This window comes from Pararge aegeria, chromosome 15 (assembly GCF_905163445.1).
Source record: "Pararge aegeria chromosome 15, ilParAegt1.1, whole genome shotgun sequence".
Lineage (NCBI taxonomy): Eukaryota > Metazoa > Arthropoda > Insecta > Lepidoptera > Nymphalidae > Pararge > Pararge aegeria.
The window spans coordinates 5,991,190-6,009,616 of NC_053194.1; the positions used below are offsets into that span (position 1 = coordinate 5,991,190).

Below are 18,427 nucleotides of genomic sequence, written 5' to 3' on the forward strand. Positions count from 1 at the left end.
AAGCAGCGTCATATTAAATCCGATATTTTAATTTGGTAACATAGGGACAGCTGCACTTACCAGTGGATTATTTTTTTAATTCCAGACTAAAATATAAACAGACAAAATTTCTTTGTGAAAAAAAAGTCGAAAAATGAATTTTGGATTCGGATACCTTAGTAACATAGCGGTAATTTTTTTTTTATTAACGATAGGCCAGCCCTTGACGACAATCATGCCCGTTTCCTGATCCGACACTGGATCACTCCAGCCAGCCGAGCTCACTCCAGAAGCTTAGCAGGCCGCCCAGGTCGCCAGTGCTTCATGGAGTGTTGCTGAGGAGCCAAGGTGTGCTGTGCGTTGTTCTGCTACTCCCTTGCATTGGAGCACTACGTGTGTCGGTGTTTCTTCCGTCTCCATGCATGCTCTGCAGAGAGGACTGTCAGTTATACCTAAAATAGGTCTTGTATTTTTATTAACGATAGGCCAACGCTTGACGACAGTCATGCCCGTTATAAAGCAATGATGAGGTCTAGGTTGGAGCACGCTTGCCTAGAAAAAGCCTATTCACTCTAGCCTTGAAGGTACTCAAATTATACGTGGCAGGAAACACAGTTGCCGGGAGGGCGTTCCACATTAGCGGCACGTATCAGAAACGTAGATAAAAAACGTTTCGTGCGTGTTGATGGAATATCAACCACATAAGGATGCCACTGCTCACGGTGCCTCGCTGTTCTGTGGTAGAACGGGGAAGGAGGAAATATATTGTGAAGTTCCTGAGCACACTCACCGAACATTGCGTCGGTGCTGGAGACTATGTAGTTTCGCCTGTGTTAACGATTTGCAAATATTTTATTTGCAAATTTTGATTTGAAATAATATATTGGCATACCTACATACAAAATTTAAATAAAAAAATCATAAAAATGGATCATTTCGTTTCAAAGGAACACCGTGACACCAGATTTTTACATCTATATCTACTTATAGTAATACATTAAAACAAAAGATCGTTTTGTGCAAGGGCCATAACCAGTCGTTTACGCGTGGATCTATCAACATTCTGTCAATTACCAAATACGCCGCCAATTGTTAGTGCACAGAAAAAGTACTGGTTAGGAACACCCACGTCTCTCTACCTTCCGGTTCGAGTTAATACGTCCCTATTGATTTTGTGTGTTCCCAACAACTCATGTTGCTGTTGAGAAAAGCGACAATAACCTTTAAAATCAAAGTGTTACTAGTGATGTTCAGACCATTGAACTTTGCACGCTCGTAAGCCATGCCTATTTCACACTAGGTACGTATTTAGCTTAACATTGTGAAACACCACAAAGATGTAATGATGGTCATGGTAAAGCATTTTTCCTCTATTTAAAGACACTCGATGCAACGCACATGCTAATTAAATTATCAATGCCGGCTTCCCATTATTCTTTAAGATTGCCTTATGGATATTTTCGTTCACAATGCGCATGATGTATTTTAGGTAATTTTTTAAATTGTGAGCTCTTTATCAAATACATAAAAGAAACGTTTTAATATTCAGAATTACGTATTAAGTTGTCTGCGGTATACTTAACAAGTGTATTCACGTTCTTTCTATAGTGGTTACAGCAAAAAAATGTGTAAAAGTGTCTGGTGATAATAGGCCTTGCTCACGCAGGTTCGCCGTAGCCAACACAGGCGCCAGTGGTGAATGCTACCCGCTGTGATTCTTACTTCGACCAATATTGCTTGAATCACCTGACCTTTAGAATGATTTTGTTGAATCTCGAGCTGATCTACCCAAATGCAAGTCAGAGGTCTTTTAAATTGGTTAAGATTGCCCTAAGACATTATTTGCCAAATGAGTTTACACCCGCAGTGTTTCTGTCCCCTTCTCATTATAAATCAAATGCAGGACTCCGTCTAGCGCAGTCACGTGTAAACTCGGTGAACGCTTGCTGGGGGCGGTTACAGTTTTTATGGGAAGACATCGTAATATCAAGATCATGAACACTTGTTGTACAAACCACAAAACCATTTAACTTGTTATTTTTTGATATATTGTTAGTATGACCTTTACATGTGTTTACATAGGATTAAACAAAGTAGCTCCCGCTGTTTGTACATTTATATATCTTTTAACCTGCAAGATGAATTTTAATGCAGTTTTCAGCAATAGATAATATGATTCAAAAGGAAGGTTTGCAGTATACATGCATATTCTATAAGCTTTGAGCCAGTTAAAAGCTAGTGTCAATGACAGGGGTGTGGAAGGTGGAATAAGGAATACGTAGCGTTCGTAGAGATGTTGCTTGTATCTTTCACTTAAAGTTGCGTGTGATCGGTGTGTCAAATGGAAGCAACTTGAAACCTAAGCGTGTGAATCAAGAAGAAGAATCCTCTATAAAAAACATAAAAATAGTGTTGAAGATTCGAATGAATTGCCCAGCACAAGGCGATCTGAAAACATTTACATTCATCGTTAGTTATTTGATTTGTTTAGTGCAAACTTTGTATGAAGTTCCCACGTGTATCATGATCGAAACGATGACAATCATCGAATAAGTAAAACCTAGTAACGACCTCTGAAGAAGACGACATTGATTTTTTTTATTTGACATTTGCTGTCATACAAATTGGTGGTTTATATCCGTTTATACCTTTGTCCAGGTTGTAATAAATTACCTACTTAACGAATACCAAAGTGACAATGAAACGTTTTTTTACAACGCACCATAAACATATATTCATATTCATAATACCTTGTATCCATTAAATTAAACTTTTGTTGGTATTGGAGTGTACTATCATATTAAACATCAATTTAATACTAGTGGCGAGAACGTCCTTGACGTGATGATTCTTTATGTCATTGATGCTCAATTAGGGTCTGAGTATGTCAGCGTCTAACATTACCTGAAGGCATGTTTGAACGCATAAACTAAAGTAAGGCTGTCATGATATTGTTTTTATTTTTGTATGGAGGTTAGCTTTATTTCGATCTTTAGTTAAATCCTCTGGTTAAAAAACATTACCCTGAGAAACACAGAAAGAAAAGTGTAATATTTTAAAATTTAAACTTACATCACAATCTCTTTCCTTGATTTCAACGGCTACATACCACGATAATATTTTGTGATCTTTCCTCTTCTCCTTTTTCTTTTCTTTATTTTGGGAATTAGACTCTTTCCTTGATTTAGAGCTTTTAAAGTTTTAGGAGTAGTTTAAATATACTTTATAATAAATATGCTTTATCGTAATTATAATAAAAATATCATCTATGCAATTATCAAATATACCTTTCACATTTTGTATCATATTATTACGACAAGATTGTCTTTGGTTCACAATAAAGTCGCTAGTCAGCCCTGGCGTGAACGTCTAACTAAACCCTCCTCACGTGTGACGGCTATGCATTTGTTTGTCCGCAGCTGCGGTGCCGACAACATATTTATTGTGCTCATTAACCTTCAAGAACGCCATTTAATTGTCGGCCGTTTTTTATTCACTTCACCTTTGACCCGTCTGCGACTTATTGCTCCTCGGTCGCTCTTTGAAAGGAACTGTATGTTATTTATTATGCTGTGAGACGAGGATGCGTGTCGTTTCTATCTTTGTGGCGCTTGTGTGCCCGTCTCTATGATTTATGCTGTTATAAGGACATGATTACTGTCACACGGCTCAACATCGTGAACCTCATAGAATAATGAGACTGTTAGCTAAGCAAGAAAACTAAGGTCAGCTTCCTCAATTTAATGTTATTTTTTTGTTTTTGTATTCAGATAATAATTTGTATCTATTTGCTAACACAGATAATTGCTGGCCTTTCCTAACCATGAAAATACTTATTAAGGATTGGTATTTGGTAACGATTGTCTAAATGTTCACTATATATCGGTGTAATATCTATAATTCACTGCCGGTTTCGAAAGCTTAATGTCTTAAGGGCCGCGAATGTGTAACATGTTAGTAGATGGAGATAGGTCTGTCTGCATTATGCTATTGTTATAAGGGATTCGTATCACAATGAAAATGTTGCTACTATTGTTCTGGAGCTTTCTATCAAAGCGTGTTATTCTCTTAGCTTTGACGTCTTCATCTGCGCTATCGACAACAGTAAATTGTGGTATCATGTCTGTACCGTCGTCGGTATGGAACCGTTTATTGATTAGTATCATAGTTTGTCCGGTGTTCACTTTGAATAAAATTCGAATTATAATTAATCACGATCCCGCGTGGGAGAGCGTCGTGCACCAAGCGACGATCTATCATATTTTGTGATAACGCCACTAGGACGCATCTCATAAACGTATTGGCTCGTTCGAGTTTGGAACTCACCTATGTGACAACATTCAGCGCAACACTAAAGAATCATTTTGTAAGGCGGACACTTGCATGTTCTATCGTTGGGCGATTATTTCTTATTGTGTTTTATGAAGAAGCACTTAGGCGATATCATTTCATTTTGTTTTAAATTTGTCCAACTAAATTTAAATTGTTGTCTCCTTAGGTTCCTGTGCAATCTCAACATAAAATTTTTGCTTCAATGGCGGCGTAAATGAATTGATGCCTAGAAGAGTGAACACTTTCGGGCTGCGAAAGAGGCACCTGCCAATTGAATTTGTCTGCAAGCGCGTCGTCGCTTAATAGCGCAGTAAACTAAGTTGAGCTTCATCAATGGCGTTTTGTTTGAGCGAAGTTTTCTTTTCTTTTACAAGTATTTCTTAATTCTAGGTCTATTTTCATGTCTTATTTTCGCATCAACTTCGTTAAAGCGTTATTATTGACACTAAGTGGGAATGGAAGTATTCTATTATGAAAAATCATATCATGGATTAGAACACTAGCTTTAGCCACTTGGTATTTGTAACTAATTAGATTCAATTAGTATTCTATATGTGTAATATAATTGTTTAGTATCGGCGTTTCCTTCCCTTTCACTATGTTCCCACGTTGTAGCCGCTTAATCACGTCAGTTCTGCGCGCGCGCCTAATATCGCGCTGTAATGTGTTTATTAAGCGCCGTTCTCTTTAATTGCACACCATTTAACATACAATGTGCAGTGGTCTTTTGCATGGAAATCCAAAGTGGATACGATTACATCTCAGTCTCTTTGGTATATTAATCTTTGTAACTATTTTCAGGTCGTTGTATTTGAATTTGTCTTCTCAGCAATGCGAACTTATCTTTGACACAAAAAGTCTTTTGTTTAAATAATTTGGTTATTAAGACTCGTTCGTCATCCATTATAATTAAAAATAATAATATACAGCCGTTAAAAAAATAAAAGATACATGTGAAGATATCTTTTATTTTTTTAACGGCTTTTACCGCGTTAGTTTTTGTTTTGAAAGAATCCCGTAGGAATAGTTTATTTGAGAGACGTGTTCGGGGCATTCAATTTAGGTGTAGTTCTGATATATTTAAGTTGTGTATTCTTGTAAAAATAATTTATTTTTTTAATTTATATAATAAATAGAATACATTATGTATTATCATTACATTTCTCGGCACACGCCAAGTAATAAATTTCATAAGCAAAATTTTGTTACTTCGGGTTACATTATTGTAAATTTTAAAAGGATCTCTCATTTCTTTGAAAATAAATTATAGCCTATGTTACTCCGTGATCGTCTAGCTATCTTTCGGCGAATCGTTCTAGTACTTTTAAGGCATGTTGGGTACAATCAAACAAACAAAAAGATCTTTCCTATTTAGTATATTAGTATAGATGATAATATGATGTATAAGTTGTTCTTAAAGTTATCTTTTTGCGTTTCTGTAGGTATGTATAAAACGGTTTTTATTTAATATGACAGTGATATATAATCACTCCACTTACCTGATATGTAGCGAACAATATGTTCGAGCAGAACATCGGACATTAATTACAATACACGATACTGAATCTTGTGCGCTATGCAGTCGGTTCTATTACGTAGAATTAAACTGGAAATGAATAATAGTAACGTTTAACTCTGTTTGCCCGGCCATTATGTCAACACGAATACCTTAATAGTGGTACATAAGTCGTGGATCGAAAGTGTTGATAAATGACCGTGTGTCACCATTACCGAATGTGATCTACGCTTCTCATTAGCTCCCCTTAAATAAGATATCATCCGGTGATTAAGTACCGGCACGGCGTGATTATTTTATAACATTCCAGCCTTTATTGAAACATTTAACCGGTTAATGTTCTCTTTTCACCGGTCAAATTGAATATCCCAAACTTACCCAAAAACTAGCTCCACTCGCAGCTTTGTCTGCAGTTATGTTATAAATGCGAAAATAATTGTGTGTAAAAAACAATCAACTCGAATTCGTTTTGAAAATATAAAAAAATATTCTGATACTTATGATATTAAAATAACATATGAAAAGTCTTTATACGCTAGAAATTCCTCTTACGCATGAAGTTTCGCAACTTACAATATATTTTTCTTATGTGTAAAAAATACAGAAAGTCAAACAAAGAAAATAAAATAAGAATTGCTATGAAGATCTATTCCGAAGGAAACCGTGTATATTTTAGGCGAATAAAATTTACATTACATTTAAAAAAATTTAACCCATAAATTACTTTCAATCAAAAATAACGCTTCTACGAAAAAATAAGAACAATTCAATAAACACTGGCATTTATAGTTTATAATGGGGCTTTAGTTTCATACTTCGAAATGAACAGAGTGGATTAAGCAAACTTTGTGGAATGGCCTCGGATTTTATAAAACCTGTCAACAAAATAATATACTGCCTCACTTTGTTTTCTTTGTAACTACCTACATATATTTTATTTTGGGTGTTCGGTTGATATCTTTGCTAATATTAGTTGTGCTACAGTTATTTAACTTTGTTTATTGTAAGTACTTGTCTAATAATACATTAGCAGCTATATGATCACGGAAAGTGTCGGTTTGTTGCATCCTAGATCACTCCATGCAAACTCTTTTCCTACCTAATTAAAAAGGTCCGTCTAAATCGGTCCAGGTTTTCCGGCACTAAAAAGTAGCCTAGATTATTTATTCCAAAGGCTCTATCAACCTGTAAAAGTTACGTCAAAATCGATTCAGCCGTACCAGTGATTTGCCATGAAAACTGCCATGAACAGACGGGCACTTTTATTTATTTGTATAGATTGCGCGCAATATTGTAATTATTAATGATTCAGCAAATGAAATTCTATATATGAGACATAGATCGAAGTTTAAGTAACTTTTAAAATTTAAGTATGCAAGATCTTTGTCAAATCTCTCAAACGCGAGTAAAAGTAAATTTATACTTGACACCAGTAGTAATCAAAAGACTTAAAATTAATTAAAGGTATGAAAGACTATATTTAGTGGCTTTAGCGGTACTTCACCCAATAAATTAAAATGAAAACATTTATATATGATTGAATATTAATGTTTGAGAATCGTAATAAATGCCATTAATAACTTTGGGATATCATTTTTAAATGGCGCTTTTGGGGACACCGAAATTGATAGTTTAATTTTGTTGTTTTCATTTGCGCGTCGTTAGTGTCACTCGCTGGCTTCGGGCAATGCAAATGAAGACATCCAGGGAGAATTCGCTTTTGATTTACAACGGTTTAAAGTGGCAAGGAAGTTAACGAATGAGATTTTATCTCCGAGGCTGTCCATATTACGTTATATAACCATATAACTGCTTATAACTTTTTGGTTGTCGTATATTAATTTACTAGCCGTTCTTCGTCCGCGTATATTACGGTTTTTTACAAATCCCGTGGGAACCGTTTGTTTACTTAAAACAAAAAGTAGCCTATGTTACGCCTCGTCCTTTTAACAAACTCTTATGCCAAAAGTGAAGTTTATGGAGGACAAACAAATAAACAAACAAAGACTTTCGCATTTATTATATTAAATTTAGGATTTAACACCATTGTAAGTTTAAAGAATATGTTAAAACACATTTATTAAAGACACGGCTGCTTGGAAGCAGGCTCCGCTCTCTTCCCTCACAAGATAGAAGATTTTAAAGATTGTGAACTGTAAAATGATATTGAAAAAGAGCAATCTGCTGAGTTTCTTGCAGGCTTCTTCTTTGTTGAATCTGCATTCCGAACCGGTGGTAGAGTCACTACAAATAGACTGACTCGAATGTCAAAAGGTTACTATATGAGGTTACTATACAATTGATGAATTTCTTAATGATAAGGTTGCTTGAAAGCATCCGGCTCAACTTCCATCTCGAAATAGATGAATGGATGTTAAAATGTGAAATACATATATGTTATTTGTTGATATAAGAGCAGCCGCTGCGTTTCTTGCCGGTTTCTTCTCGGCAGAATCTGCCTTCCGAATCGGTGGTAGACTCACTACAAACGAACTGCTTAACGTTTCAAAGTGCTTATAGAGTAAGCCACGTAGTACTCTATAAGTAACAAAATCAAGTTTGAATTTTTTAGTATGTTTGTTGAGTCCACAAAATGGTCAATAGTACTAACAGTTCAATAGTCATTGAATCAGCAATATAAGTTAAAACTTTCTCGCAACTCGGCTGTGTTAAAACCGTATGAATGTACATTACGCAATTGCGGAAAAATACAGTCTAACTATCCATAACACCCAGTTACAATATATGTGTTCTGAGGTTAAACCATTTAACTACGAAAGACAGGGGAGTACAACAAATAAATACAAAGCTTTAAGACTACCTACTTATTATATCAACATCGGGTTCCGCTGCTTCTGATGTATGATTTCTTACCAAAAGTGCGGACTGAATCAGGCCATTGCTAGTAAATGTAAAGCATTCTGTGAGTTTAAATATAAACCAACATTCCTTTTATTATTTCAAACTTTTAATTATTGTGTTATGCCATGAGAATCGTGTCGTTTATCTGTGTATACGGATGCTATAATCCCAGTTTACGATCCAAACAAGGTGAAGTTTTGCGGGTAATCAAAATGGATAGCTCCTTTAATATATTATTATCTCCATAATTTATTGACTACATAAGTTTTATCAAAAGTAGAGTCGTAAAAATCTTATGTATTCGACAATACAGCTACGACGTGATTTATTAATAATACATATTCATGATTACTTTGTCAAATATTTTTCCTAATATTCGTGTTGATTGAGGAACACATAGTCGTCGCAATTAATTAATTATGGAATATAAAATATCTTTTATGACTTCATTTGAGTATGCTTATTTAACAAATATAAGAAATGGTTGTAGGTACTCTACCGCATTGTATATCTTGCGCTGGTGTGGTCTGTGGGTGAAACATTGACAAAAGGTTTATAATAAGATGATCGTTATAACAGTACATTTAGTAGGTTTTTAGGGCTAAAACCCAACTGCAGTGCAAGTGGTATGGTTATGGAGGCGAGGACAGATGATTGTTATGCCATTAGGTGCAAAAAAATCTGCTTCGCATTGCATTCTAAATGCTATTGGGGAGATACCTCGATAGAATAATGTGTGGTCATAACCTTGTGGTTTTATATCTAAAGGATGGCAGTTTGAGATTTAACTAGCAACCCTAACATAGATATTATATACGTAAGGAAAACTAACTATAATAAGTTCTGAAATAAATGGATATTTAATTTATATCAATACTTCGCTTAAGTTATAAGAATTGTGGTTAAGGCTAATGAACTGTTGCACATTCTCCAACGGATGAGTTATCTCCATATCATACAATATTAGTTTAGATATAAAAAAGTTTTCACCGGAAACTATTCATGTCACATTAGCATACCCTTTTGTATATTATTATGTTCAGTAATATGTTTTACTTGCATTTAACGCTGTAGTTTGGCTTGTAATGTTATCTTTATTACTAAGGGCTTCGCCCGGAATAAAAGTTAGGGTCAAACAGCCATATTAAACGTTCCTGCGAAGGCTTTTGCTTTAATTCTTATCTTGTAATTTAATTTACACGCGTATACCGCTTGTTGATTAGTTAATTTATCGCCGATAATTCAGAGTTTATCTCTTAACAATCTTAATTTCTTTATTATGTATGTTCCCCCAGCATTAGTTTTGAAATGAAAATTTGATAATTGGTTGTTTGGCGTAGAAACTGTTGTACGGCTAATCGTCTGTGTATAATGTCAGTGTTGAGTTAGAAACATTGAATTATTAGTTATCGGCCTACTCATCACCGTTGATATATCCGACAATAACAGTATATGTGTATTTAAGTTTCGCCCACTCTCGCTTTAGCAATTTTGATTTCAAAAATGTATCCCAATCTTTCTTCGTTGGTATGAACTTTTGTGTAGCAAAAGCACTTTAAAAAGGTTGTTTAAAAGTTGAACAAACAAGGTATTAAGAAGCCCGTTAAGATTTTTTTTGTAAGGGATATTGGACGGCGATCATCAAAAGTGACCTGTTTTCTTATTTGCTCGAGTTAACTACAAAAACAATCTAATTTTATAATAATAAATCATACTGACAGGGAAGCAATATTTCCAACAGATTACTTTGACCAAAAAAATTTGGAGAAAAAAGAGTTAACATTAGTATTTGCGAGTATAGTAGCAGATGATGGAATATTCATGAAATGTAGTGTTCTTGGAAAACTGTAGAATAAATAACGCGCGCTTATTTATAAAATAAAAATTAGATTTTTTGTCTATTAGGTTTGCATAACATACGAATGGAGGCCTATTTATCTGTTACTATAAGACTAACACCTGCAAGAGGCTGAGCATTAATAGAGAGGTGTGTCGCCACGCCCCGAATGTCGACTGCATGTTCTGCGACCAGTTTCATGTTGATTTTATGCTGCGCGGGACCCATTGCAGAGAAATTGCCTTTTAATAGAGAATTAAGGTCCGGAACTCCGGATATTTAAGTTCAGTTCTCGTAAAGGATAAATATTACCATGCTGACAAAGTCTTGTTTTACTTATCTGAGCCTAGTTGCAGCGTGGGGTTTCTTATTAGTACCTAAAGCAGATTAAATTAAAAACGCAAAATTAATATTATAAATTCGAAAGTGTATCTGTTTGTTACTGATTTTCGGCTCGATCGTTGAACTTATTTTGATAAATGGCACAGATGTAGATTGCCTCCTTGAAATGGACATATGATAACATTTATCCCGTCAAAGGTGTCCGCGAAATTTAACATGGCCACTTGTGCATGGCTTCATCGCTTAACTGATCCTGATGAAACTATTCATAGAAATAGTTAGCATTCTGTTGCTGCGGAATTTTCAATAACCCTAAAAAACGAAGACAAAGTCACGGGGTAGTTTTTTGAATAAGATTAACTGAGTACAAATACGATCATTAATAGGTATTTGCCTTGCTGGAGCCCCTTCTATACAAATGATCCCCATCATAATATTATTGAAATTTCCCGGCGCGAACCGTGTACAAGGCCCGGCGGTTGGTACGAAAACAAGAATGAACCTTTGGTTAATGCACAGGAATACAAGACAAAATAAATAAGAAAAAAAGAGTAAAGAAGATTAAAATATGAAGGTATCCAGAGAGTCCGTACCTTAAGAACTTAGATTTAATTTAGCTCATCCTTATGTTAGAAGGCGTGGATAATCCGATTTTGAAATGAACTTTATTGTTCTTTGCCTAGCGTTAAAGCTTTATATAATTTCAATTAATCATAGTTATTTGCGTTGTTTTGTGAAAATTTTTTTGGTCATAGTCGTAATACCCGGTGCCAATTTTATTTTATTTTACAATGTGTTAAGATGCTAAATAGTTATGTTTTTTGCTGTTCACCTTATATATTTTTTATGATATCTAATTTGACTTGTGGTATTTCGTAAAGCTTCCAAAGATATAAGTGTGATAATTTCGGACATGCAATTAGCTCTTCCTTTTTTATGAATTCCGAAAATAGGTAGCAAATAAATAAAAATAATATTTGTATGAATTAAGATGATTCCAGCGGATAAAGTGATGGAGTGATATATTAAGTATAATTTATGGTATTTGTTGGAGGTTTCTGATGTTAAAACTTCTTATATGCTTTGAGGGATTTTTGGTAGGGAAAAACTGGGAAAAAAAGGGTTTGCGTCAGCGATAACCTCGACATGCCCGTTACGTATTGCGTAAGACTAGTGACACATATATCGTATTTATACTTATCCTTACTAATATTATAAATGCAAAAGTTTGTTTTGTTAGGCCCTAAGTAAGCAACCGATAAACTTGATTATTGGTATAGATTTAGTTGAAAGGACGGAGAGTAACAAAGTAACCAAGCCTAGTTTTCATCCCAGGAATATAAGTAATTTGTAAAACAATTGTAATAAACGCGGGCGATGAACACGGGCAATAGCCAGTACACTAAGTTGAAGTAAGTTAAGTTTAACATGCCTCAGTAATAGGAATTTCAGCAAGTGTCTATGTAGTTTAATATCAAGTTCCAGGCGTTCGGTCCGTTGCGGCGCCGAAGCATTTCTTCTCACGAATTTCGCCGCGCGGCGCCTGATGTGGGCGGCCTATCATACAGCGCCATCACACGTCGCACTGAATGCATTTGCCACTCTCCTCATACCAATGTTGTTTTCCTTATGCTGATAAGAATTAAGTCTATATTCGCGAATATTAAATGAACAGCGTTATTCTTTAGATCATATGACCGCCCTTTGTTGCCTAGTGCGTCTAATTAGTCAGCCTGTTTAGTGCTATACTCGCCGCAGGCTCACATTTATCACGGTGTACGATATAAAACGATGTGATTTGTTGAGGTGTACGAGGCACTGAGGATAAATATGTTTTTTTAGATACCATTTGAATTTTTTGTTTTTATCGTTTCCATAATATATGTCCCACATGTACCGCCTCGAGACATCGCATTAAGTATTTATTTTTCATGTGATGTATAAGAATTTATATCGCGCTTTCAGGGCGCCATCAATACGCCTACAAGGACATGATATTTTCACATTATTAAACGACCGTTCGATGGAGGCATTGTATTTCAAAAGTCGTGTTGAGATTCATCGGTCTGGAAATATTCATATTCTGATTATTTTCATATTTTGCATTGCTATTAAATTTCTTTGTCTGATTGTTTTGAGTAGGTAGTCTTTACTGACAACGAGACATATCAAACAGTTTTATTAAATTTATCGCTCACGCTTGCGATATCTTAAATTTCAATGTTGCTTTTTCGTTTTAACTGTTGGCTTTTCTCTTCCATAATGTCTCTTATGACGTTTTCTTTATTGAATTGTATGATCGTATCTTTAATTTAACTTTTACTTAAATATTTTGAAGTCAGGCCTTTGTGCATCTCCAGTCAGACATGTCAAATTCCGAGAGAGAGTTCTTTTTAAAATATGACTTTTATAATTCGATATTCCAAAGACGTCTTATAAATGCACATTTGTTCATGTAAGCCATTGATTTAACAACGAAGTAAATCATAAGTTTCATCAAAATTAAAAAAAAATCAAATTCAAAATTCATTTATTTCAAGTAGGCCTAATATAAGCACTTTTGAAACGTCAAGTCTGTCTGTGTGTAGTGACTCTACCACCGGTTCGGAAGGCAGATTCTACCGAGAAGTAGCCGTCAAGAAACTCAGCAGTTGCTCTTTCCAACATTAACAATTTACATTTTACATTTCAAAATTCATTTTTGTTAGAGATGAAAGCGGAGCCGGATGCAACCTTGTCATTAAGAAATTCATCAATTGTATAATAACCTCGCTGTAATAAATGTGTTTTAACACATTCTTTAAACTTGCATTGGTAGGTCCAAAATTACCTTAGGAATCATATTATAAAAGCGTATACTCAGTCCCACAAATGAGTTCTGCACCTTTCGCAGACGATATGCAGATGTCACTAATTTATGACCATTTCTTGTAAGTCGACTGTTTATATCCACTTTTTGTTTATAAAGACTAATATGTTGTCTAACAAATACTATATTGTTATAAATATATTGTGAGGCTACCGTAAGTATATTTATTTCTTTAAATTTTTCACTGAGGGATTCATCTAATTTGTACCTGAGAAGAATTTTTTATTAGACGTAAAAGCCTTTTAAATAACATTATTCTGAAAACGCGTCATGAGCATAAATGTCGTCCCTTGTTCTTTCCGCTCTGGTATTAAAAAGGGTATATCAGATATATCAGCTACTGATTTGTCGCGATAAGGCGATTTATCTTCAATAAATTTATCGCTCAATCAACGTCGACGCTCGCGCCGGATCGCGCTGCCGCTGATTGGATTTCTTCATAATTACATCTTTTGACACGTACGCGCTAAGTTTCGTACTACAAGCCGCCAGGGCATGAGATCGTGGGAGCACCGTGTAATCAGCTTTCTTGACTGTCTTGTTTTGATACCAAACCATGGAATTATGCTCCGAATGAATAAGCACATGCGAAAATTCGTTCCCTAATTTTAAAACGATCCAAAATATTTCTACGAATTTGAAAGCAGAGTATTATAAGAATATCTTTTGTCATATAACTCAATTCGAAGGACAAAATTTACATGACCATATACCTAATATAATTATATCAGGTATTTAAGTCTAATAGTTTACTACAACTGAACAGAGCGATTACCTATCTACATAGTAGACAGAGTTCGTGTGGAATTTGAAATACTTACCCGGCTGAAATTAGATTGCAGTGTTGTTTATAATTAATTATATATGTTTTCATTATTTATTTTCGTTGCTGTTAAGATAAAAATTCGTGCATAACACTTCCAAATTTTAAGAATATATTTTTATGTTTCGGATTTCTTTTCCGCTTAAGTAATGAGAACGATGAAAGGTGGGTGTTCCACGTGATTTCTTTTAAACGTCTTCCAGTTATCATGTGCAATATTTGGAGGTTATTAACTGAGTGCTGTCAAAAGCCCAGTGTGTCCAATCGTGATTACATTTACATGTTTTTGGGGTATCCTTTATAACTTGCGCGTGGGATATCATCGCTTACGATACAGGCTATAACTATTTGTTACGATATCTTACCTCAGTATCATATAGAAAGATTGTTCAGTATTTATTTATTCTATTTTACATGAACACTAACGACAACATGTTGCGCCGTCTAGGCATTACTATACAGTTGTCGAATATATATCGGATTAGATGAGTGTGGTTTAAATAAGACCGAGAACCATTAGAAGATAACATTTAGGTAAATATACCTAAATGTAACAATATGCCCCGTGATGGAGAGAACTTTGGTCTGAGTAACTCTAGGTGATCAAATGAGGAGATCCGTGTAAGAATAAACAAAAAGCTGAATTGGCAATGGATAGGTTATCTCTCTTGGAAACCCGATGGACGGTGGGGTCCGAAGGTGCTAGAATAGTAACTCTGACTCTGCAACGGTGAACGTTAGTAGGTATTAAAGGAGTCGCAAGAGCCAGGGATCTGGCTGCGCCGCTGGACGTCGTTGGTTGAATGTGGCATAAGACCATTAAATTTGGTGTACTCTACAAAACACCTGTGCCTAGCAGTGGACGTCCATCAGTAATTGATTTGATGGTGATGATGATAATGATAATGATGATGATGATGATGTGAACGTTTTGTGAACATTGAGTAGTATTTTCGATCATATTTCAAGAAAAAGATATCTCAAGGTTGTTCACGTTTACCTAAAGAATCCGAGTAGGTTTAGGCTACCCGCGTGCCGTTCGCGCACACGTCAATATTATTAACGGGTGCGCGGGATCTGAATATTGTCCATTATAAAGCCAGTGTGCGGGCAGCCTAAGCTGTTTCAAAAACCATTACAGCTAGTTTTATAATAAAAATACAGATATTCAAATAAAAATTCAGACTTACTAAACCCCGAAAAGCGACATCTTGTAAAGTTACACAGGATTGATTTGTTTCCAGATGACGTTACGAGTTGCGACTCTTCAGTAGCAGTCAAAAAAGCTTACTGCGATACTGTTACAGAGTGATTTGCACACTTGTTTTTATATTTTATTTAACTTCTGAGGTTTCAACATTATCTTGTGGTGTTAGTTATTCCAAGGTGTATATTTACTGCTATGACTCAAGAAGCTGCAGCACTATCTTAGTAAAATTAATTTTAAATTTAATATAGCCTAAGAAAGAAAGTTATTCTTAGGAATTGTTTAATTCCTTTTAGATTTAATGGCTGTCCCACATATTCCTCGAAAATAATAGAAGCATGGATCCTATAAAAAGGGTATTATCGAAGTCCATCACACCACCCAACTCGTTTCGAAGCCGATTTTCGGCGCGGTGGTCGCAATTAGGCGCGATAAATGCCCCCGACATCCGATCCACTAGGTTTTTATTCGATTAATCGCTCGAAACGAAAACGGAATCCCATTTAACGGGCCATTTCTTTTACTTGTATATGTAGAACTTCACTGGCACTCATATCGAGTTATGTTCTTATTAGTAGGCCTTTATCGAAGAACTTTTGTATTATCCAGTTATCTTTATTTCCATTAGGTGAGACCCGTATGTTGCTCAAATTAGTAATTGATTTAAAATGAGTTATATATGATTTAAGAGTTTGGGCTGTTGACAAGCCCGCATACATGAAATGCTCGCCACATATCAATTACTCTGACACCAGGGATTACGAAAGTCATTATACAATACAACGTGTTCAGCTTAATGACTTACTTGTAATATACGGCCATGACGAGGGGATTAACGTCGTAGTTGTTAGAGCATTTCATTATAGAGTATTTATATTTTTGTCATATCAAAAACTATATTATGTACAATTCCAAATGTCATGTCTACAATAATGTAACAAAATTGTTAATCGTGACGGTGAAAGGTTTAATATTTGAATGACACTACTCCACCTTTTTTCAATTTACCGACTGTACTGGTGTCAAAAGGGGAACGAGTGAGTAACAATCTTCAAAACAATAACAAAAGTTCCTCCGTTACAAGGCGACAAAACCTTAATATCAATAGAACACAATGGGAACAATAGTTGCCCTCTGTCAATTATGCTATCATTAGCATTCGAATAAACGACGTAACGGATCTGATGATTCTTAAAAATAATACGAGAACGTATTGCAGTGTATGCTATACGTTGAATAATTCGGTCGTAAAATGAATCTTGTAGACATAGGAATAAAATTTTAGCTTCCTTAATATCCTGATCAATGATACTGCATCTTGACTGAACGTGGAAGCTATAAATTATTTATAGACAACCACGTCGACGAATTTCCATTGAAATGGATGATTGGTGTAACGGGGGACAATTAAAATCGGAATTTCGAGTACGAATATTTTAGTGCATATACCTAATCGTAGCATTGCGTCCATTTTATTAAGAAAGAATAAATAGTAACAATAGCTTATAGAGAAAGTAGGTAATGTAGTGCTTGAAGTAAAATACTTGAGTTACAAGTCCTTTTGTGATGCAAATTGTATTTGTATTGAAATTGAAATGTTGGAAACAGTTCAATTGAAATATAATACTACTCGCTAAGTGTCGTTTGAATTGACTCACCAGATTTTGCGTTTGTCTGTGGATTTTATGAGTCCTGTATTTTGGCGCCTAAAATATTTCTCCATTTTAGAAACAGTTGCGATTCTTTAAACTGTCTTTGCCAAAGATATAAGTTTCTCGTCGTAATTTCATTGGGACACTTCCGTCCAATATACTTTTGCCTTCCTTGCTTTGCGTCGCCTGTCTGCTATGAGATTACTTTACTTTTGTATGCTCGATAAATTATTTTTTATCTATTTTGCTATAGCAAAAGTTGAGCATCATTCAAATGTAGAGTATTTTAGTACATCATGGTGTATTTTGAATAAAAAAATACATCATCGCTTTCTGCAGTTTCTCGCATGTGCTAAAAGTAACGACAATTTACATTAAATTTCTGTCAGTTCCTAATTAATTTATCTGAATATATCTGTAATTATCCCTGTAGGTGGTACTTATCTTTCGTACTTGCAATTGTAACTTGGTGTGTCGTAAAAATGACAAATTTACTTGTATCGCCGCATGCTACACACGAATGTAATGCGGACTCATCGTATCTTTTTGTTAGCGTGTAATTAAAAATTTATTAACGATCATTGTTGATTTCACAACGATTTTCGTTAACGGGATATGTCAAATTATTCTTTGCATAATTTTTCCTCTATTTGGCGACATGATTGACTGATTTGTACGTAATCATATAAACAACGGACGGATATTCATATAAACAAATCTAAAATTTAAAAAACTTACAGTGTTCATCCAAATGTAACATCAATACACAATATTTATTCATGTATACGTAATATAAATGATTTTTAAACAACGGCTACACCAAATTCAAATTGAAAATTTACCCCCTTTTACACACGCCTCCTGGCGGTCAATTCTTTTGGCCATAATTTTTTTCAATCTTGTCAACACTGTCGATAAATTATTGCTACCATAACAACCTATTATTAGGCACCTGACATTTTATTTAAGGTGATTTTGGGCAAAATTGAAATTTTTAACTGAATATTT

At 35.0% G+C, this 18,427-nt stretch overlaps 1 protein-coding gene across 1 annotated transcript in view; it reads left to right on the forward strand.

The window, feature by feature from the left end:
- Window positions 1-18,427, forward strand: part of LOC120630086 (RNA/RNP complex-1-interacting phosphatase homolog) — a 52,078-nt gene that overhangs the window by 11,160 nt on the left and 22,491 nt on the right. The window lies entirely within an intron of this gene.